Raw genomic sequence first — 23,961 nt, forward strand, 5'->3', positions numbered from 1 at the left:
TGAAATTATTCTGTTTTACAGTTTTGTATTACTAAGAAGAACATAAAGTTCAGGGAGTTAGGTAAAAACCAGAGAGGGAAGAGGAGAAAGAAAGCACATATAAAGGCAATGCAAACGGAAATGCAGGCCTGAAGTTATAGATGGCAAGATTATTTCATCATTTTCCTTCAGTATGCAGTCTTTTCCATGGCAGCTGTATTGATTTTTTGACCTCAGAGGGAGTTAGTGATGGAGAGAAAACAGAGTGCATTTTTAGCAAACTGAAATCAACACAAAAATATTAGCAAACAAAATGACAACAGTAAACAGTTTACTATCACAATTTTGAAATAAAGTCTGAAGACCATAATATTGAAAGACCAAAATGCTGAAGACCACAATGTTAAAAATTTCAAATAATGAATCCCTCCACATGTGTGAAAAGGGAAGAGTGCTAACATGAGTTCTGCAGGGGTGTGGACCCAGGAACGAGTGCTAAAGTGGGTCCTGCAGGGGTGTGGACCTAGGGACATGTGGGAACATGGGTCTTGTAGGGGGCAAAGTCCAGAAGTTTGATACTGTGCTCTTCACCATGGTCTTTTGATATTACCATCTCAAGACTTTGATTTTCAAGATTATGACAAAAAACTTAGTAAACATTAAGCAGACTGATTCCTCTGAACACAATATTCAGCAATATGAAGTAGTTTCCTGAGCATATCACTATCTGTCGTCACAATCAAACTTCTTCGTCCTCTTATGTAGTGCAGTACACTTAACATTAAAGCCAGAGCATCATGTTGGTATTTTTTGCTTTCTAATATACAATAATATAGCAAATAGTCTTCTGACTTAGCAATGTGTAAATTCGTACGTAAATGGCTTCCTTAAATATTCTTGTATACAAGCATTAATAGTCTTTCCAAGCTCCATTTTCTCTGCTATGCAGTCTAATGATGGACTATAATCGGGGAGTTCTACAATGTATTATATCTCCTGATGATCGCCTGCTGTCAGTCTCCCTCCCACTATGGCCTACTCCTCCTTTTTCCATAGCCTGACCATGTATTCCATCCTGGATCTGTTCTGAATCTTTTGCTGTCCTTAATAGTATTCATCTAAGTCTTATGCCCCCAATGGCTGTTAATGGCCAGTAATTTATCTGGAGATCTGTCGCATCTCTCTCTGTCTTTGGCTCTATTGTCTTGTCCTGCACATCATTTATAATTTTCTCACCTACTTATCAGACTTCAATCACCTTTGCACTTATCCTCAGAATAACACAGTGGGTGGCATATTGTTTTTGTTAGTACTCTTCAGGGAACTGGGTGTCTGTCACAAGTTATTTTATTTATCTTAATACTCACTGCAGCTCTATAAAACCTGTGGATATGATCACCCCACTCTATCTACACAGTAAAAGTGACTGCAGTGATGCTGCAAAAAACTGCATGCAGAGTGGAACTGAGGACATTGGTCAAGTAATAGAAGGGGTCGAGACTAATGTCACAGTTACAGTGTAGAACAGGCTGCCCCGCCTTTAATGCTGCAGCAACAAAACAGAAATGGGGCCTTATGTGTAACAATGCATTAAAGTACAAAATATGCAAAACAATGCATAAATGAGTCATCACACACACAAAAAAAAATCAAAATATAAAGAATGTTCAGTTTTTTGTACTTCAACTACCTGTGGTGCAAAGGAACACAGCAGAAACTCCAATTATTGACCCAACACTTTTAAAGGATATTTAAAATGAAAAAAAAAAAAATACACTCAGTTAAGTGCTTTCGTTCCACATAATGAATAAAACGGAACTTCGTCAGAACTAATGATAAAATACAATTAAGACATTATATACCCTAATTAAAACGTATTAATACAATTCATCCAATGACTGTTGCCCATATTATTACCCTAATTCACCCAACACTACTAACTATTAAAGGTACATCATACTGTTACACTTTTTTGCCAAACTAGACTAGTCAAATATTTTTTTTCATAGCTAAGCACCTAGACAATATGTTAAAAGGTAGTCTAGCTAAACTGAAGTATATTTATATGGATTTGTGGCAATTTCTGAGATGTATAGGTGAGACTGCATTCATAGAAAAATGTATTTTTGTAACAGTGGATGTACAGATTTTATATTCAGTCATTCCGCATAATACTAGTCTTAGATGGTTTGAAGATTATTGGCATTAGGAGACTTGGAAATGGATAAAGTAATTCTTGCTACTGCACTTATGGAGACTGTCCGAATCAACAATTATTTTTATAAGTCACAGGGATAGCTATAGGTGCCGTATGCACCCCCCATCTTTTGCCAACTTAGAAATGGCTAAGTGGAAGAAAGACTATTTGGCAGTGGATATCAGGATCCTTGGGTTTTTTTACACACGCTTTTCTGGATAATAATTTTGTCCTGTAGAGAGCTTCCAATGATAAATTAGATGGATTTATACAAATCATTAATAATTCAGCGAGTTTTTTGAAGTTTACCTATACATATAGTAAAACAAAAAAGGCAACTGTAGAAATTGAGCCAAGCATGTTTAATGTATTGAGCACTTTCATCCGCCAAATGGTTGGACTTCTTCCGAATATCAAAACACACTTAACAGTCAGCTTAAATACCCAGAAGACCCAACACCCAATGAATTAATTAACACATAAATAATTAAGAATTTTTTTTTTAATGGATGAATTAATATTAAGGAAAGTGGGGAATAACCATCTATTGTATATAGGAAAGAGCAAATATGTTGGAAAGAAATAAGAATATGATACACGACAAAAGTATTAATAGTGTCATGAGGGCAGGAGTGTTTAAGTGCGGCAGCTGCAGCCAATGCCCTTATGTTAAGAAAACTGATCATTTTGTAATTCCAAGCAAGTTGTATATTTAGCATGCTTTGATACGTGTTCAGCATTCTATATAGGAAAGACCTTAAGGAAATTCAAAGAGAGAATATATGAACACTTGCTGGATATCAAATATTGTAAATCTATGAATGCACTTAGCAGACACAGGTCAATGACGGGCATAAATTTTGATTTGTTGTTATTCAGCAAATTATAAAAGACTCAAAAGGTTTTTATACCAACATTCATTTGCGCAAAAGTGAATTAGTGTGGCAGTTGAGGTTAAATGCCACGTCTCCTGGATTAAATGAAGCATGTTCTAGTAGCCCAGTGCTTAAATTAAAACAATATAATGTTTAAGACTAGTCTAGTTTGGAATATAAGTGTAATACTATGATGTTCCTTTAATAGCTTGTAGTGTTGGGTGAATTAGGTTAATAATTAATTAATATGGACAACAATCAGATGAATTTTATTAATCAATTTTAATTGGGGTACATAAGGTCTTAATTGTTTTTCATCATTAGTTCTGATAAAGTTCTGTTTTATTCATTGTTATGTGGAATGAAAGCGCTTAACTGAATGTATTTTTACTGTAAATAATCATAAGCGTTCAGTCAATATTTAGAGTTTCTGTTGCGTTCCTTTGCACCACATGTAGTTGTGGCTATCTAGTTTATCATGGTTCCTGTGGAGATTCTGTATTTTTGTCAGTTTTTTTGCACTTTACAAGAGGTAATATAATTTGTATCCAGAAGCTTTCAAACCAATCAGCCATCATTTGTCATTTTGTAAACAATGTACTACAATATCACATACTTATAGTGATATATACATATGAAACGACCTAGATGCAGTCATTTCATCATTAAATTATGTTACTCTTATAGTTCCAGCTAGAACCCATCATTAAGACCACATCCAATGCATTCAAAAGCTCTCAGTTCCCTTTACTAGAAACTGGCCAGTTCTGATATCAAAAACTGATGTATCATTAAATGGCATTAATAAGCTACATACGTGTGAAGATTAATAAAAGCTTAGAGACAGACCTGCTGATGTGCTCTGCCACTGTGCTACCTTCATGGGTATTTAAAGTTCATTTGAGTTTATATCTTTATCAAATGAAGTCTTGTCATTGTCTGAGACTAAAGCGCCAAGAATAAATTTTGGAGAACAAGTCCTTGCTGCTGTGTGGCCTTTTCTGTTATTCAAGTGTTTGTGGATTTTTATGTTGTGGTTTGTCGTTTGCTGACACGGATGGCTTCAGGACGACTTTCTCCTACGCCTACACTTTTTCTTGAAACTGAGTCTACTACCATAAACAGGACACCAGGTGACGTAACATTGCTGATTCAACAACTAACTCAGAAAGTGGATTTGTTGGTTGCAGAAGTGCAACAGCATACGTTGGCTGGTTTGAGGTTTAATTCTGTACCTGACCAGCCGTACAGGAATGAAATCAGTTCAGCAAGTTCATTAGCCCCTGGACAGGGTGATGGGGCTGTTTGGACTATATCCACTGGTAATTTGGTGCCTGGCAGTTCTAACTTGAATGAATGGCTTCAACAAGGTATTATTTTTTCTCTGTGTGGGGTTCCACAAGTGAGTAGAACTTTGAAAACAGTTTAGACTTAAACTCCCAAAAACTTTTAAAAGTTCGTAAATTACAGGCTGAGAATGCTTACTTATTAAAATGTATTAAATGTAACCTAGTTCCCAAGGGTCTGCGAATGTGGAAATTCCCTACAGGTATTATTAGGGAATCACCACTACACCAAGAACTGTTATCGCTGTTTGACCATCATAGGTGCGAGTACATGAGGATGCTCATGAAACATAACACCAAATTAGTATTGGAGTTAATTAAAGAAGTGAAGGAATTGGATACAGTTATCACTACTGACCTTCTTTTTGAACAATATCAGGTTGAATACCATCACGCTTTTAAAAGCATTGATAATCATGTAAACAATATAAAAATTCACAAATTGAAAAAACTAGAAAGGGACCAGCATGAATATTCATCTAAGAATGCATCCCCTTTACCATCACCTTCTCAGTCATGGGAGAGTCAGTGTGAACTATTGGCCAATGAACACCCTAGCACTGAATTCAGAAATATGGATGAAGGGGCTGAATAGGAAGTGAATGCCCCTTTAGATCAACCAGGAAGTGAATGCCCCTTTAGATCAATCAATGCTTCGGCAGTCAGAAAGGATAAAGGATAGAGAACTGAATCATTGTCACCCTCAGAAGTACCAGAACAGTTACCGGAACCTCCCAGCTCGGCAACAACCCTCTTTTCCACCTCAGAACAATGGATGGAATCGGAACTCTTGCCAAAGGTCGTGAGTTCTGATAAAGAAGAGAGTATTGAGTTATGGCTGCCCTTACAAACACCAGAACAATCACTGGAACTTCCTGGCTTGTCAACAACACAGGTTTCCATGTTAGAACAACAGGTGGAGTCAGAATTTTCAACAGAGGCTGTGTGTACTTAGTAAATACACAGACATTTTCTAACGTAGCGAATATTATACTGAATAGTACTTGGGATTTCAAAGTTTTTAATTACAGTTCTCATGCCTTTGATTCTAATGTGGCTAACTTGTTTGCAAAGGGGGTTATGTTTGTACCAGGAGCAAGAATGGACATTGCTAATGTTCTGTTAGATTTAAAATTGTTTGTTAGGAAGATGAACTTTAAAATTATGTTGAATAACAATTGTGAACATGGCAGAAATGAACTTTGGGTGCCTACTGTTTGTAACCCTCCATTTCATCCCACCCTTTTGCTGTTTGTAAAATGATGTTAAGTTGATTTAAGGTATGTGACAAGAGGTAGAACAAATGTAGTTAGCAATTTAAGTTATAAAGAAGGGGAATTGCTTAGGGACTTGTGGCAAATGAAAACACAGATTATGCAGCTTGATAAGGGTGGGGGTGTAATTATGGACTTAAAAGAGTATGTTAATAGGATATATTCTATTCTCTTTAGTGATGCCTATAACCAAGTTTTCTTAAATGAACTTAACATTGCATATGCTGAGATCTCGACAATTGTTATATGCTTTTGGAATCATGCATTTCTTTTTTTCTAACTTTAAATACTTGAAAGTGAATTCTCCAGTTATACCGACTATGTTCGGTTTCCCCAAACTACATAAGGACTTAATGGACACCGCCCCCCCATGCATCCCATAGTGGACACTCGCAATTCTATTACTTCTATCTTTGCCTAATTCCTAGATATAAAATTAAAGGACCTCTTGAAAAATGAACACCTTTTATGCATTGACTCATGGGACTTTCTGTGCAAATGTAACTCGACAGATTTTGATTCAACATTGTTCTTTTTAACTATTGATGTCAAGGATCCATTTTCATCTATACCCCATGATGTGGGTTTGAATTGCTTTGAAGAATATTTGTTTAGGAAGGACTTATTACAAAATGACATCAACTTATATGTACAAATTATGGAATTAGTATTGACTAACAATTACATCTTCTTTGATGAACAAATACTTCTACAACGAAGAGGTGTAGCAATGGGGGCAGCATGTGGGCCCCTATATGCCAATATTGTTATGTGTGAATGGGAACGTAGGTTTTTGTTTGGACATGCTCTTTTCCAGAATTTGAGATACCTGAATAATCTGTTCATCATTTGGAAGAGTGTGAAGAGTGATGTTGAATTATTCTTGGAATATATTAATAATACTACTGAGTTTTTGAAATTTACACGTGTTAAATGAGGAATGTATTAGTTACTTGGATATAAATTTTTTAAAATATGTGGGTAATGGTAGATATGTTTCTACCATTTACAGGAAGCCCACATACTCTAATTCATTCTTGCATTTTAATAGTTCACATCCCTTGTCCCAAAAGAAAACAATTGTCAAAGGACAATTCGTCAGGGCTGCCAGGATGGTATCATTATTTGATAATTTTATGAATGAATGTGCCTTACTGGAATTGATGTTTCTTAAAAGAGACTACCCTAAAGAATTTGTGAGGGAGATTAAAATGGAAGTGATAAAAGTGGGGGAGGGGGGTCTATGTTCCTATTTTAATGAGCTTGGAAGCTGATGATTTTCACAATTTTACTGAGCATGCTAATGTGGTCCATGAAAGTAACCTGACTGTACAACAAAATCCTGATGTTAATTTTAGGTTGGCCTTTATTACGAGATTTACTGTGGACTTCAAACAGGTGAGGGATGTTATTTTTAAAAACTGATCTGTGCTTATGGACAACCATGTGGTAAAGGAAAAAAACAGGCTCTAAGACGGTGGTTGCATACAAGAGGGGTAATAATGTGAAGAATCTTATGTAGAGGCCACTTTGCTCACACAATTTTAAAGACAAAAAACTTTGGCAGATGTCCAAATGTGGGTGTTGTCATTTTTGTCCCTATATTAACATTGGGGAACTTTTCGATATTAACGGCTACCAGCTGAATATTAAAGGGAAGTATAATTGTAACAGCTTAGGAGTAGTATGTGGGGCATTGTGTCAATGCTGCTTGGTATTTTATGTCAGAAAGACTGAGCGCAAATTAAAAAGAATCGTACTTATGAACACATTTATGAAATAAATAAGAAAAAAATGACAAATGCCCTTTTTCGGCACTTATTGGATTTCCCTGAGCATCAATTTAAGTTTGTGGAAATTTAAGAAGTTAAACATAACCCTAGGGGTGGACCATGGCAACTTTTTCTTGAGCAAAGGGAGTTGTACTGGATTTTCATTTGAGAGCAGTAGGTCTGCTTGGGTTGAATGAGATGGCATCCATTGGATGTATTTTAAAACTGAAAGCAGAATGCAGATAAATTCAACAGTTACTGTTGTTAGTTATTTACTTTCTTTTTTCTATTTGAATTGTTTATAAGTTTTTTTATGTTATGTCACAACATGTATTTTAGAGTAATTGTGTACGTTTCTCTTTAAATATGCAATGAGATGCTGATGTCATCTGCATATTTAAAGTTCATTTGAGTTTATACTTTTATCTGATGAAGTCTTGTCATTGTCTGAGACGAAAGCGCTAAGAATAAATTTTGGAGAACGAGTCCTTGCTGCTGCGTGGCCTTTTCTGTTATTCAAGTGTTTGTGGATTTGTATACTGTGCTACCTTACTGTAAACCAATTACTGTTCTGAAGTACTCACCACCCACCAAATTATCTTGACATCCTCCTTGCATAAATTATACTACATTTGTACTGTATGGTGTCCATTACATTTTAGTTGCACATGGTATCAACCTATTAATCCTGTCAAGGGATCTATTTTTTATGTTTATACAGACAGTCTTTTAAGTTCCTACCCATTAAGTGGCTAAACAAAGGTACTCTCATTATTCACCTTGGTATCTCTGGCTCCAGTTTTAAACATCACCAATACTTAAAAACTACTTCATTAACCTTTTTAATGTCATCTGCAAAATCGTAACATTCAACATTTCCCCTGCTTAAAAACAGCTTAAAAAAGCTACTGTAGGTACAATACTCTCTGCAAACTACACAGCACAGTTATGTTACAACTAACTATAACTCTATAGAACTCCATATACCTTTCCATAAACTGTATCCATCTTCAAACGTCATCAATACAAACTCCCTGGACCAGTTAATCAGCACCCCAGCCAACAGAAATACAATCCTGGTCAAATCAGACCACAATTCAATTACATTCACCATAAGCTTTAAGCCTCAAGCATGGGTATTCAGAGACAATGTGAAGGCTAATCTACTAAAACTGAGTGATAACCTTGATAAATGTGAAAGTCCCTTCTATTTTGGTGACCCCACTGCTAATCTTTCACTGCCAAATTCTATGCATATGCAAACAAATGCATAGATGCAGCTGATCCCCCTCTCAAATAAATATAATGCCAAATTTAAAAATAAACGTACATGGTGATTTAAGCAGGGTCTATACTCAAAAGAAAAAAATCATTGCACACAAAAATAAATCTAACTCTCAAGATTCAAAAAACATTCTTGCTCAACTAAACAAGGAACTCTGGACCTTGATCAAATCAACCAAAGCCAAATATGCGGTAACAGACACCCAGGTGAAGGATAGCCATAAAGCCTTCCATAATTATGTCAGAAATCTCAGAAACAATGCCCACCACTGTGCAGAGTCAATAGTAAATGATACTGCATACTCTAACCCAGAGGACATAGCCAATCTACTAGCAGATAAATTTATCTCAAACTTCAAAACCCTCTCCCCTCCAACACACTCAGATCACATATCAACACCTAAATCACCCCTCAAATCTCCCAACAAGTTCTTGAAGTACTACCTAAGCCCAACTGTGGTGCCAGATAACATACCAAGCTTGTCTGATCCTCTTCAGAAAATATTGAATATCAGCCTCAAAGCAGGCTTCATGCCAGAAGAATGGAGGACAGCAACAGTCATTCCACTGCATAAATGTGGGACTTCGATGGAACCAGGAAATTACAGACCCAAAAGCCTGACCTGTCCTATCTGTAAGGCTACTGAAAGGTTCATTATGGAAATAATAAATAAGAATGCAGGTAACCCATGGACTTATGTTTCATGATTCAGCCCAGTTCAGATTCATCAAGGGCACGTCCTGCCTAATTTATCTAGTTGACTTTTCAGTAAAGTTACTGAAACAATGGATGAAAACAAAACAGTGCACACTGCATGCCTACAATTTGCAAAGGCTTTCAACATAATCCTACACTCGGGCATCACAGATAAACTCTCCCAGCTAAATGTTGATCTCTATACAACTTGCTGGATAGCAAACTGCCTTACAAAAAAAACCCAGGAAGTCAGAGTGGGTACTCTGCTTCTTTCAAAAGATCTGTCACTAACGGTGTACCCCAGTATTCAGTCCTAAGGCCACTCCTCTTTGGCATTTACTTCTCAGTGGTTGTAGCTAAATTAAATGTTTGTGAATAAGTTAGCAGATGACTGCAAACTTGATGCCATCCTAAACTCCCCAAAGGACACCAAGATCCTCCAAGAGGACCTATCCCAAACAAATAGCTGGTGTTAAAACCATGGATTATATTTAAATGCCAAGAAGTGTATAATCATATACTTCAGCAACCATCACTCCCCTTATAACTATCATGACAACACACCGCTAAATATTTATTCAACAGTTGTGGATCTGAGAGCTTACTTCTACAATGAAATGTTCTTTGATCACCATGTATCCACTATTGTAAGGAAGTCCTCTTTCATCACACTGCTTATATCTAAAGGTATTGTGTCCAGATCCAGATATGTAATCCGTTCCACTGTATTCAGCAATCATTAGGCCAGTCATTAACTATATTAATCTTTTGGGTATTTACCTGCCCAATCATTTGGCACAACTGGAACTATCACAATCTTTCTCACTAAAAAGTCAAGGGCCTAAGTCGTAAAAAACATGCAGACTGTGTCAAAACCTTGCCCTTCTTATCAGTATTATACAGGCTACTGAGAGATGCCCTATGTATAGAGCTTCAACAAACACTGTTCTATCAGACTGATTATACATTCATAAGTCCAGTGGTATCATAAACACCCACTCAAGGGATCATAATCTCTTTTGCAAAATAAGTAGAACATGTTGGAGGACAGGTACATACCACAAATAATACTGCTTCTATGGAACCATCCTCCACTGCATATAAAAGTACTTCTCTCACTCTATTCTGATATATTTTGGATGGATGGATGTTAACTGCAAATTCACCCCAGGATTAGAACCTCTGTCACTCATGAACAGGGAAAACATGCAAATATATCCTTATATATATATATCCAAATATATATATTTAAATATATATTAAATATATCCAACATATCCTTGCTTGGACCCTCTCTGGGTTATTTGTATGCAAACTATAAGGTTCAAAAACTACCAAGAGAATGTAATACTAGTCTTCTTAACTCATTCATTCCAATGGAGCTCAGGAAGTTTACACTGCAACTTCCAGTGGGCGGAGCTTATGCCTTTTGACAGAATCAAATTATGTCCTCATATTTCAAACAAATGTTCATATCTCTGGAACCACAGGGGCTATGAAAGCACAAACTATTTTTATAGTGGTAGCATTCTTTACGTTCTAGGTCTTGAATTGAATTTTATAAGTCACAGTAAACACGGTAACTGTTACATTTGTAATATTTTGTAAACAACTTACATTAAATATCTCAGCAACAATTCAAGTTACACACATACTGTCAGCAGCATTTTATTCATCTAACTGACAGCTTTAATATGAGACTAAGAAGTTCTGTCTGTTACTTTGTTGTTGAGATACTTAGAAAAATGTGAAAACTATATCTATATAAATTAATATCATAAAAACAACAGTTAACATATCTTTACCTGCACTAGACAGAGGTCCAATATTAATGCAGTTGAGTTTGCTATCATATAAGCTTTAAGATGAATTATTTTAAAACCTTGTACATAACATGGTTTTGGAATTATTGATGCAAATATGAACTAGCAATATTTGATGCCTAGAGGCATCAGTAGGAGCTAACTGCAGATGCACCTGGAGATGTCACTTGGATGTAATGTAATGCTGCTAGATCAAAAGCCTAGTAAGTACCTATACAACTACAACCCAAAACAAATATGTTTAAGAAAATATCGTACAAAGATGGTGCTCTGTAGACAAGCACTACTACTAAGGTAGTGAAAAAAACAAAACTTCTACACATCCACAAGGTTAATGGCTCTAGTAATTCCACCATTAACTCAGCCTTTCTCAAACAACCACATACAAGCGACTCATATAAATTGCATACTTAACCACTATAAAATACTCAACATGGGCTGAGATTTACTATAAAAAACAGTGCAAGTGGTCATGTACTGGGGAGGTGGGGGTGGGGGGCTCAACACTCTAAACCCTGCCTGAAAATATGGAGGAAATGGAGACATAAGGAGAACATGCATACTCCACAAAATGACCATCGATCAAGACTGAACCAAGGACACCAAAGCTGTAAGGCAGAGATCTTAACCACAGAGCCAGCATTCTGCCCACACATACCAAAAGATCATGCAATTCATGTCATTTATTTGACAAACCGCAACAAAGCCTGTTTTATTGCTTCTACTGCAGGACAGTAACAGAAGGAACTATTCCCACAGCATCAGATTAAAACAAATAAAAATGCCCAGTTGTGAACTGTTAGAATACAGTTGCATATTGACACTAATAGTTTCTTATCTCCAGACAGCTTTGGATCTACATAGATATGGATGCGACATGTCAGTGTGCAACAAATAGCATGCTCGCCTTTGGAGCTGGAAGACCAGAAGGCTGTGGGTTCAATTCCCACAGGTGATTTGATTGCTGACACTGCAGTGAGGCATAAGGGGGTACTGCACTTCTGAGTCTGTCATCCTTTGTGTGAGACATTAAACAAAGATCGCATCTAATGGAGTTGGGGGTAGTTGGTCAAAGATCTAACAACACTTATCAAAAAGATTAGGGGAACTTCCCTGATGCCTTGCCCAAATTTCCTTTAGTGGTATAAATGCCACCTTGAGTTTCCCCTGTAAATAGACTCCCTAGCCTACTGCAACTAATCCAGTCAGCAAAAGATAAACAAATTTGATAGTCATTCAAATTCCATTGACATAAATATCCATGTAATTCATGTTGTAATATGAGCTCTGACTGATTCACTAACAAAATATTTTGCAACTAACTTCCTTATTTTTAAAGAAATTTCCACCAGATGTTTTTGCCTTTGAGATTTTTAACATTAGCTTTACTACTGCATCATTACATCTGCTTTGGCTTTTTCAATGCTTGGGCTCAAGTACTCAAATAAAGCTGTGTATTTGTCTTTTCTGATCAGACTCAAAGCCTGAAAAAACTGCAAGCACTGCGGGTGACTGCCTGATGAGTGAGGAAAGTAAATCTATTTTTGTCTGTGAGTTGCTTAAATTGATAGAGCTTCTTTCTGTTTTACCTGTTTTTTTTTCTGTTTTAAAAAATCTTCTTGGCCTGGTGTTTTTTTTCCCTATGTGGCAGATAGACACTGGCTAATTTGTTTCATGACTGATACTTAAATACACAGAGTATCTGTGTCTTTGTCTTTTCTTGTAAGACTCAAGGCCTGTAAAAACTATAAGCATCGGTGGCAACCGCCTGATGCTTATTTTTCCCGCCCACCCTCTCAATTCTTGATCTGCTTGTTAAACTTGGTGACTTAAAGCTACCCACCCTTACTGTAAATGGAGCTTTATAAGTTCCTCCCTTTCTACACTGCTGTTTAAATATTTAATTTTTTATCTGCATTTCCTTGTGCTTATTTTGAAAAAAAAATGTGGTTTGCCTCTCATTGTCTGTTCTACTGATTTACTTGCTCTGAATTCATTACCTAAATAGTTGCTGGATAAAGCAGTGTATTTTTGCACTCTAGCAAACTTTTTTCTGTGTTTTTACATGAACACGACAGTGGATTTTCTATCTTGTGGCAGTGGGTGATAGCCTGGTCTGTATAGGTTGGGGAAGTACACTACAGATTCCTGCATGTAGTTATTTTATTTCCTGGGGGGGGGGGACTTATTAATTAATTTACCTTATTTTTAGTGCCTTTACAAATTCTGCACAGTTGAGAGGCTCTTGGTTCATTTCTAGAAAGTGAAGTACTTTTATTGAATAATCACAATTTTATAAGCTGTTTAAAGTACACTGCTGTTACTTTGAATTACGCTTACTTTTGCTTAAGTTGAAGATTGTTTGTGGTAACATTTCACTCTGGACACACTTTTACTGTGCTTTTACATTAGGAGGACTGGGATTATTCATCTAGTGGCAGTAGGTGTTTACATTGTCTATCTGAGCTAGGAAGCATACAAAAGGGCTCTAAGCATAGTCGTTTCATTGTCCAGAGGGTTCAATACTCAGATTTCTGTACTTCTAGTGCTGGTATAAATTCAACACATTTAAACACAGCTGCTCATTGTGCCAGTTCCCTGAACAGATGCAAATATCAGGAAAAAATGCTTATTTTCATTATACTGTGAAAGTTATTATTATTTTTTTTTTTGCACTTCTTTAAAGTTTAAAGTTGCATTTTTAAACTGCTGTAAGGGCTGCTGTTCTGCACTGAAATACATTGTATCTAGTGTTTCTTAGTTAGTATTAGGCATCTGTTTGAGGTTCCTTAACACTTGGGCTCCAAACCAGTCATTTTACATTAAGAAGGTCAAAGTCCGCACTTGTGTTAGGAGAGAGCTGCTTTCGCCTATCTCAGCTGGGAATTGTTGGAGGAAATCTCATTGTGTGCTTACCTGATTGGCCTTTGGACATAGCTAGTGTATAACTTGCTTTTTTCTGATTGTATATAAGCCTTGTTTTTGCAAGAAGCTGCTCTTCACCCAGCTGCGGTTACTGGTGCCTTGTAAACATGCAATTACCAGAAGTTGAAATTTCCCTATAAAAATCACCTCAGAACTTTACCTCAGTTCCACGTTACTTATGGGGCAACTAGTTGGCATGGTCAGCAACATTTACTCATTTAGTAGGACTGTTTAAATCTACCTTACTTTATTACAGCACCCAGGACTACTGCTGCTCAACCACCATCTGGTTTGAGTGCTGACCAGCATCGCTGTTTAGCTTAGCTGCAGATTACACGAAGTAAGCATCCTTCCCTCACCCGATTACAAACACCACCCACTTCTATCCCCTGCAAGTACATATTAGGACCTGTAACCATGGATGGGCACTTTCGTACTATTTCTGCATCGAGCTTGGTGAACGTGAGTATCCTGAAACAATGTAAGAATTGCCTTACGTAGACAGAAAACCACTTAATTCTCGAACAGACAAATACAGTATGTGAGAGATGTAGTTAAACATTGATATTGGAATCAAGACTCTCACAGACACAAAAAGCAGCAAACAGATTGTCAGCAACTCACACAATCATTCACAGGACCTACAAAGGACCACACACACACACACACACACACACACACACACACACACATGCGGAGGTGCACACCTGTGACTTACCAAAACATCTAAAGCCTCTCAAGCATGGTCCTCAGAAACTCCACTTACAAACAAAGAGAATTCCCATCTCACCAAAAAGCCACAGCTCATCGTGTCTCAACTACCAAGCCCATAAGGTGAAACACCGCGCAAGCCAATATTCTCTTCATAAGACACTCCATTGTGAGACACACACTAATGCCCCTCTTACCAGGCTGGAAAAGGGGAAGGTTACAGTTATTTTCCTGTCAGGGGCTAGGATTTACCAGATCATGCAAGCCACTCATGTCACTTACCCTCAAGTACCAAAATAGCTCAGTCATAATCCTTGTGGGCTTGAATGATCTGAGATGTACCTCCTTGGACTATATGAAGAGAATCATTATTGAGCTCTCAGAATATGCATCACAGGCAGGTATGAGCCTTCAATAAGAAGCATTCTACTATCTCCAAAGATAATGCCTCAGTATCAGCAGAAAACTATTGACTTTAAATATTGGCTTAGCTATTGATGTCATTCCATAGGGGGTCCAATACTTGTCAACCTGGGAGGACTTGGTTGACAGCACATGCTGCTTTGGCATACAAATGCATAGAAGCAGCAGTACCAGACCAAAGTAAACTCAGGTCAAAAGGCAAAAATAAAGCCACCCTGGTGGACCACTGGTATTAATAGGTTGTACAGCAAGAGAAAGAAAATCCTGTCGAGAAATAAGAGGGAATGTGCACAACAGAGCAATAAGTTCCTCTTTAGTCTAAACAGGCAAATCAGAGAACTAGTCAAATCTCTGAAAGCAGACTTTGAAGTGAAAATAGATTCTAAAGCTAAGGATAACCATAAAGCGTGTTTCAATTACGTCCACAGTCTTAAGGGCAATAACCAACACTGTGCAGAATTGGTTGTAGATGGCATCACCTATACTCAGTTAAAAGACATAGCAAATCTGCTGGCTGACAAATTCAGCTCAAATTTCATCTCCCATTACCTCCAGTTCTCCCCCCAAAAATACCCTTTATGACTGAGCCGCCAATTATCACCAAAAACAGGTTGCCACTGCACTCTCTAAAGCTAAAAACAGGGCTTCAATGGGGCCTGACAATATACCACATAGCCTCGTAAACAGCTTTTTAATTTAATTTAATAAAACCCATTAGGATCTCTATTTAACCACATCTTCCAGACTGGCTTTGTCCCGATAGAGTGGGGGACAGCAATAGTCATCCCTTTGCATAAAGGAGGATCATCTGCTAACCAAGGAAATTACAGACTCATAAGTTTGACTAGTCTTGGACTTGATAAATAAGGACATAGGAAACCTCCAAACACTGGACCCAACCCAATTCAGCTTTGTTGAGGGAAAGTCATATCTAATGAATCTAGCTGGTTTCTCTGAGAAAGTCACGAAGACCATGGAAGGGGCTAAAGCAGTTCATACCATCTACCTCGACTTGCCCATGGCATTTGGCATAATTTCCCACTCAGGTATTATAAATAAATTCACAAAACTGGGCATGAATCCCCACATCACCAGACGGATAGCCAACTGGCTCATGGACAGGACACATGTGGTTGAAGTAGGTGAATCCAGATCCAGCAAGGGGACAGTTACTGGTGGTATGTCACAGGGCTCAGTGCTGGGACCACTTCTGTTTGGAATATACTTCTCTGATGTCAAACCTAATATGGAAGGCCTCTGGATAACAAAGTTTGCCAATGATTGCAAGCTGGGGGCAATCACAGAATCTACTAATGATGTAGATATCCTTCATTGGGGTCCAGATCAGACAAATGACTGGTGTCAGAACCACAGCTTAAAACTAAATGTGAAAACATATATTACCATACCCTTTGGGAAGTCAAATACTCCTGCAAATTACACCACCAATAACACACCCTTAAGAGTAGACTTAGAGGTGAGAGATCTGGGTATACTCATAGACAGTAGCCTGAACTTTGCCTGCCATGTGTCCGCAGTGGTGAGGAAGGCCTTCTATGTGGCATAACTTACAAGTAAAGGTATGGCATCCAGATCCAAGAAAATTATAGTCCCGCTGTCCTCAACTCTCATTAGACCAACAATCAAGTACAATGTATCATTTGGCATGTACTTCACTAGGCACTTAAACAGCTGAAGTGACCTCAGAGGTTCCTCACAAAGAAAATACAGGGTGTAAACAACTATGTGGACAGACTAGAAGCCCTGTCCCTTTACACTGTCTCCTACTGACTATTAACTGGTGACCTATGCCTGACCTATAACAGTCTCACAAATCCACCTCTGATGGAGTTGCTACACATCTGCAAGTCATATAGCATAATGGTCACCCAATCTAGGGGATCTAACCTTAGTCATCAAGTCAAACAAAACACGCTAGAGAGATATATATGGGAAAGATTCCCAATATTTGGAACAGACTTCCTATTCACATAACACAGAGCCCTTCCCTGGCTCTCTTCAAATGCAATTTGGATCAATGGCTGTAAAATTGCAAATTAACACTTGGGGTAGTGCCTATGTCCCTTATGGACAGTGGCAACCTGCAAGATACTCATGGGGTAGGTGCAAATCTATGCCATCTTCTTGCCCTTAGGGGCCATATATTGGGTAAAATCTGGTTATATTAACTAGACTTTTAAGGGCTCTTAAGCTATTAGCCTGGTAATCTATGAATCTATGAAGTTAAAGATTCAGTAAATGGTTCTAAATGGAGGGCCAAACTAATGCATAAGGCCAAGCTGAGAAGCTAAAACTTAGGCAGAATGCATACCTTTTCATTCTCCTCACTAACCTTAGGTTCTGTAAAACACCACATGTTAAGAAACTGCACAGCCATTTCTGCTGAGGGGCATACCTCTCAACTGTACTGAATTTCTCGGTTTTACTGGTTTTGAGGTCCAAATAATGGGTTGCCACAATTTCCGAGTGGCACCCCTTAACTTCCATTTTTTTTTTTTTTTAATTTTGTTTTGCATGATGTCGTCAGCTTCATGAACAGCCTGGCAGCCTGTCAAAATTGAGCTCGAGGGCTCAATATAATGTGCGTGAGCATTTCCGGCTGCTCTGGCCAAGCCGCAAGGCTATTTATTGGTTAATGGTGGTACCAGGAACAATTACAAGCTGAGAAGGGAATTTGTCACCTCCGGGAAGTTGCAAGGAAGGGTTTGTTATTTTATTTTCAAATTACACTGCAAGGAAGAGTTTATTATTTTATGCTGCAGCTAGGAAGGGTTCGTTATTTCATGCTGCTGCAAGGAAGGGTTTGTTATTTTATGCTGCTGCAAGGAAGGCTTCATTATTTCATGTTGCTGCAAAGGAAGGGTTCATTATTTCATGCTGCTGCAAGGAAGGGTTCGTTATTTCATGCTGCTGCAAGGAAGGGTTTATTATTTCATATTGCTGCAAAGAAAGGGTTTGTTATTTCATGCTGCTGCAAGAAAGGGTTTGTTGTCATTTCTGCTGCAAGGAAGGGTTTGTTTATTATTTTATGTTTCTGCAAATAAGGGTTCGTTATTTGCAAGGGGTGTGTTTGTATGTGTGTGTCTGTGTTAAATGCCCCAGTTAAAAATACCTGGTGGCTATTGTTACTCAGGCACAAACCTTGTATCTTGGGTACAAGTAGAGAGAGCCTGAATTCCCTACCCACCACCACTTGCGAAAACTGTCCAGATTTTTGCCTCACATTTTTGTTCTGTTCCTCATAAAATATGTGGTTTTCTGGATTTTTGTGGCAAACCAATGAAGGACTGAATTCACTAAATGGCAGGCATTTGAATTTCAGACTTCATATTCTTCAGAAAATACATGGTAACACACAACATTTTATTCTAGCAATTTTCTAAGTTTATAAGATCAATATCTGAAATTTGTCCCTATTTTTGGGGCTGTATTCCCTCGTTATTGACTTTGTCCAAGTTTTTTGTGCTAAGAGGTTGAGAACTTTGGTGAGAACTGAATTCGCTAAATGATAGCCATTTCAGTTTCAGTCTTCTTATCTTTCAGAAAACAGCTGATTTGGCATAGTGGTATGTTGCTCTGACTGTAGTACACAGGGTCCTGGGTTCAAGACTTGGCAGTGAAACGCATGGTGGTAACACAATATTTTATTCTAGCAACTTTCCAAAATTATACAAGCAAAGTTTAAAATGTGTCCCTGGTTGTTGGGCTTTTATCCCCCCCCCCCCAATAAATTTTGGATTTTTCCATATTTCTTGTGCTGCAAAGTTGAGAGATACAGTTCAGTGTCAAGTGGATTTTACAAGGGAGCTGACAACTTCAGGGGAAGAGAAGTTAGGTGCTGCTTATGCTGAGTCTGCTTGCATTATTTGGTTGAATACTTGCTTTTGATGCAGGAGGCTGTGGGTTTTACTCCCACAGTATGTTGATGCATTGCTGATACTGTACTGTGTTGTACTTTTAAAGGGGGTGTATGCTACAGTCCTGAGAATGTCCTCTTTGGCGGTGATAACTAGTAACTAATAACCTGTTATCAGTTTGCCATCCATTCCCTATTGCAATATTACTAGCTTACCATTTTTTTAATGTAACATAGGCAATTTATTCCTCAAGGGCAACAAGCACTGTATTTGTAGATGAAACAATCAAATATAAAGTTGTTTGCTAGCAGCAACCTCTTCTTTAGTTGCATGTCATTTTAATGTGGAATTATTTAGATGACTTTTACTTCTACAGAGATTGGGCATACTTACTGATATTAGTGGATTGTAGAAGTTTGAGTACACTTTTATGATGGAAATGTTCTGAATTGGGCAGTTTTGTCATTAATGGTGCATGCATTTTGTTTCATTGTTTACTGGAAAAATTTTCAAAATACATTTAAAATGCCCTCTAACTGTACTGTATTACAGAAGGAATATAATTTAATACAATCAGGAAGGTGTATCAAAGAACACATGTATGTTCTGTGTGCAAGGGGCCTATGATTTGAAAACGGCACAAAGCTAATCTTTATCTGCCACTGGCCAGAAGTATTTTCTTTGAATGTTAGTTTCAAGGGAAGAGAAGTTTTAATGCTAAGTCTATTTTCATTGTGAGACTGCATTGCTTTGTTTAGCAGATGTCTATTAGTGTTTGTGCTATAAAATGTAAAATAAAACTTTTAAACGAAATCCAAATCATCGTAGATGTAAAGCAGTATGCACATTGCAGTGTTTATGGTAAATGGGGCGAAATAGCCAAGTAATGGGAATTGGAATGGCTGCAGGGGGGAGGGCTGTATATGGGGTGGCCCCATTCAACCATGATTTTGTGAGGGGGGAAGGGTGGCAAACACAAAGACAGCCCCGGGTGGCACAAACTGCAGCTACACCACTGATCAGTAGGCCATGAAGAATGACTTTTGGAGGTCCTAGCAAGCTATAATATTCTTTTGCTAAGATTAGAATATTGTCTACCATTAAATGCCCTACTTTTACCATGAAACCCACATACTGCAGGTCTCTGAAAACAAAATCCTAAGGGTCATCATCTTCTTCCTTCCCAGTGAACATCATTGCTACACATTTAAAAGAAAATGGCTACCATTTACTACAGGGTCTGGGTCTCTGGGGCCATATTTTGGTTGTCTGTTCTTCAGTTTGCGTTTGAAGGTTGATATCCCACAATCCCATTGGAGTGGGTGGGGTTACACAATTATGAATGCAAATGTTATGTTAATCAGCATACAGATTTGTACCTATTTTACGTGGGCCTTTGTCCAGACTTTTGATGTTTCCAAGTTGAGAGGTATGCTGAGGGGGGTGAAAGCTGTTAGCAGCACAAAACAAGGGTAGGATTTTTTTGTATGTTATACCCTTTCCCTCCTTCTCCCTGCATTAGATATACATAACATCAACATCACCATGACTGCATACATTTACACTCATACACTCCCAACTCACGTTCTGCCTAGTCTGCTGTGACATGACTGCAAGGAATCCTGTTAAATCGTTCCCCCAGAAAAGGTAAGGCAGCCATCAGCCACTCAATCCCACAGAACTTCCATTCCAGCTGCTGATCAAACCTGTGTCACTGCTGCTCTATGCAGATGCCATTAGATCGGCCAGTTCAGAGAATCTATATCCTATACCTCTGGGTTATATGTCCCTTTCCACTTTACATGCTGGCTATGCACAGCAGTGTGATTTAACACCAATTAAACAGTGAAATGCAGACTACAATAAATAGAAAAGTAGATAAAACAACACTACCTTAAAGCATACCACCCGGCATAAGTAATTCAAAAACATACATCTTCTGTAAAAATGCATGGGTGACATCTTATTTGTTTAGGACAAACTTGTTGAAAGTCTGATATGCTCAATGTACCTCCTATCGAAGTAATATACCCCAGAGTTTTGAGCTCTCAGCACACCTCTACTAATGCAAACATCCTCTGGGGATCCACCACTTCTGGGCAAGACAGGCAAACTTTATTTTTGATGAATTTGCCCTTGATTAATAGAATTAATCACAAATGCACTTTAGGAACAACAATTACCTATACCAACTACTAACATTAAATTTAGTTGCCAGAATAACTCACACCTCTATAAAAAACATTGCCATGGACCACGGCGTTCCCCCATCGACACCTTTTCAACTAAAGCAAATTTAAAAGAATGAGAAGGTGCCCCCTCGACATGCTTGGCTAAAGCATTGGTCTCTCTCTTATTTTTGATGTCATTAATGTGCTCGTAGACCAAGTCTTTTAGTCTACTTTCTGTTTTGCCTATATAACAGGCTGGACAGTTTTGACAGACAGCTGTGTACATCATACCATTACTGAAACAATTATAAAGACGTTGCATGAAAAAACTGCAACCATTTATCTGAAAACATTCATATATTAGTCTTTATAATTGTAGATTAATAGCTGTCGCCTCACAGCAAAAGGTTCTCCCATTCGATTCTCGGCTGGAGCGCCTTCTGTGTGGAGTCTGCATGTTCTTCCCGCGGTTGAGTGACATTAAAGACATGCAGGTAGGTGCGAGCATGAACGGGCATGCCTTCGTTGAAAGTTGGGCTGGCAAGTGGGCACCGTAAAAATCCACTGCCAATCATGAGCGGACCAGAGTTCCGCTGTGTCAACCCCTAACCGGGAAAAGCCGAAAGTCACTAAGTTGCCCAGGGTTAAATGATCATATCTCAATAAGTTGTTTACTAAAATTTAATGCATTGTAGAGATGACTGCCTTTATTTCACTTTGTAGCTGGTTTTCACTTTACTAAATGTCTTAAGAACCTACATAACTTTCAATGTATTTGTAAAGATGTCAACCACTTTAAATGTACAATTATGTTGGAGGCTTGGCTGTTATGTGATGTAAGACCTCATGGTTTTAAACAGTTTTAAAAAGCACGGCTGTAACTTTTTAAATGAGGAAGTTTTAATTATTAAAACGAAAGCGCTCATTATGTCTTTAGTCTTTTTGTAGTGTTTAACACTGAGGTTTGAAACTTTGTCAGAGTCTCTGTGATTCAATGCACTTTTTTGGTTTATACAGTTTTTCTGCTTTATTTAGTTCTAGACTAATATCTTTCAAAATCAGTAGCACAATTAATTTCTTTCCAAAGAGTGATGCAGTTTATCAAATGTGTGCTATTCCTCTTAGTAGCACTATAGCATCTTATACTCAACATTGGTTTAAGCATTTACGACATCAAAAAGTTAATTCTCTAACTAGGAATGTTATATGAAAAGCATTAATTTTGAACATGGTGCTATTTTTTCACAAGGTTTCAACAACCTCCCAACAGCAAGGTAAGTCCTTTAAAATGAAATAATGTCATCTCTGTTGGTTTACAACGTCTCAGTTGAAAATGGCAAAATTCAGAATCAACAGTAAATGGAAAGTTTTTTCATACTCTTTTTCTCTATCAACCCCTTTAGTAACTGTGACATTTACACATTCATACAGCTGGAATTAAAGCACTAATGCAACTGATTAATTCAAGTGTTAAGTGTCATGAATAAATACAAACCAAATGAGTACAAATATACAAGAAACTGCATGTTAAGTTTTGTGTCAAATAAATAAAATTGGTTTTATGGTATACAATCTTTACCTTGATGCCAAAGTGGGAAATAATCCTCCAAGTACAGCCCTTGTCATTGAAAAACACAAACAACTCAGTTGAATAAAAAAATCCACCAAAGCCAAATTTGATACTAAAATAGCTACCCAAGCCAAAGACAATCACAAGGCACTTTATATTTATGTTCCAAATCTCAAAAGCACAAAGCAGCAATGGAATGTGCTGACTTGAACCATGTTACCTACACTGAGACTGAAGATATAACAGACCTAGTGGCTGATAAACTTAGCTCCAACTTTACTCCTCTATTCCTTCTTTCTGTCTCTCATACCTGAAACTGGCTCATCTCCAGCTTTCACAAAAGACCAAGTTCTGAAAGTGCAGTCAAAAGCTAAAAATACTGCATCGATAGGTCCTAACAATATTCCTGGATGTATTTTAAATAGTATGAAGCATGATTTAGCCACACCCCTAACAACACTGTTCAATCTCGGCCTCCATACAGGTTTTGTACCAAGTGAAAAGAGAAGAACTGGAGTAATTCCCCTGCATGAGCGAGGATCTTCCACAGACCTAGGAAATCACAGATCTATAACTCTGACCAGCCTCATATGCAAAGCCATTGAAAGACTTATCATGGAACTATTCAATAAGGAAATAGGGAACCTGCAATCATTGTACTTGTCTCAGTTTGGATTCGTCAAAGGCAGATCATGATTTCTCAACCTGGTACACTTTTCGAAAAGCTCACAAAAGCAATGGATGAAGCCAAAACAGTACACATCATACTCCTGGACCTGGTTAAAGCTTATGACACAATCACCCAAATGGGCAGCATAGAAAGCTAAATAAAACTAGCTGGATTGAATACTTTTTCAGATAGGATGCAGGAAATCAAAAAAGGGGAAGTTACTTCCAGAAAAACACCAGTCAACACTGCAGTCCCCCAGCGTTCTGTCCTGGGAATTCTACAGTTTGGCATCTACTTCATTGAAATAAAAGCCAATGCCAAAGGGCTCTAGCTGACTAAGTTTTTAGATAACTGCATGCTAGAAAC

Source organism: Protopterus annectens, chromosome 6.part0 (genome assembly GCF_019279795.1).
Source record: "Protopterus annectens isolate FY-2018-M chromosome 6.part0, PAN1.0, whole genome shotgun sequence".
NCBI classification, from domain to species: Eukaryota; Metazoa; Chordata; order Ceratodontiformes; family Protopteridae; genus Protopterus; species Protopterus annectens.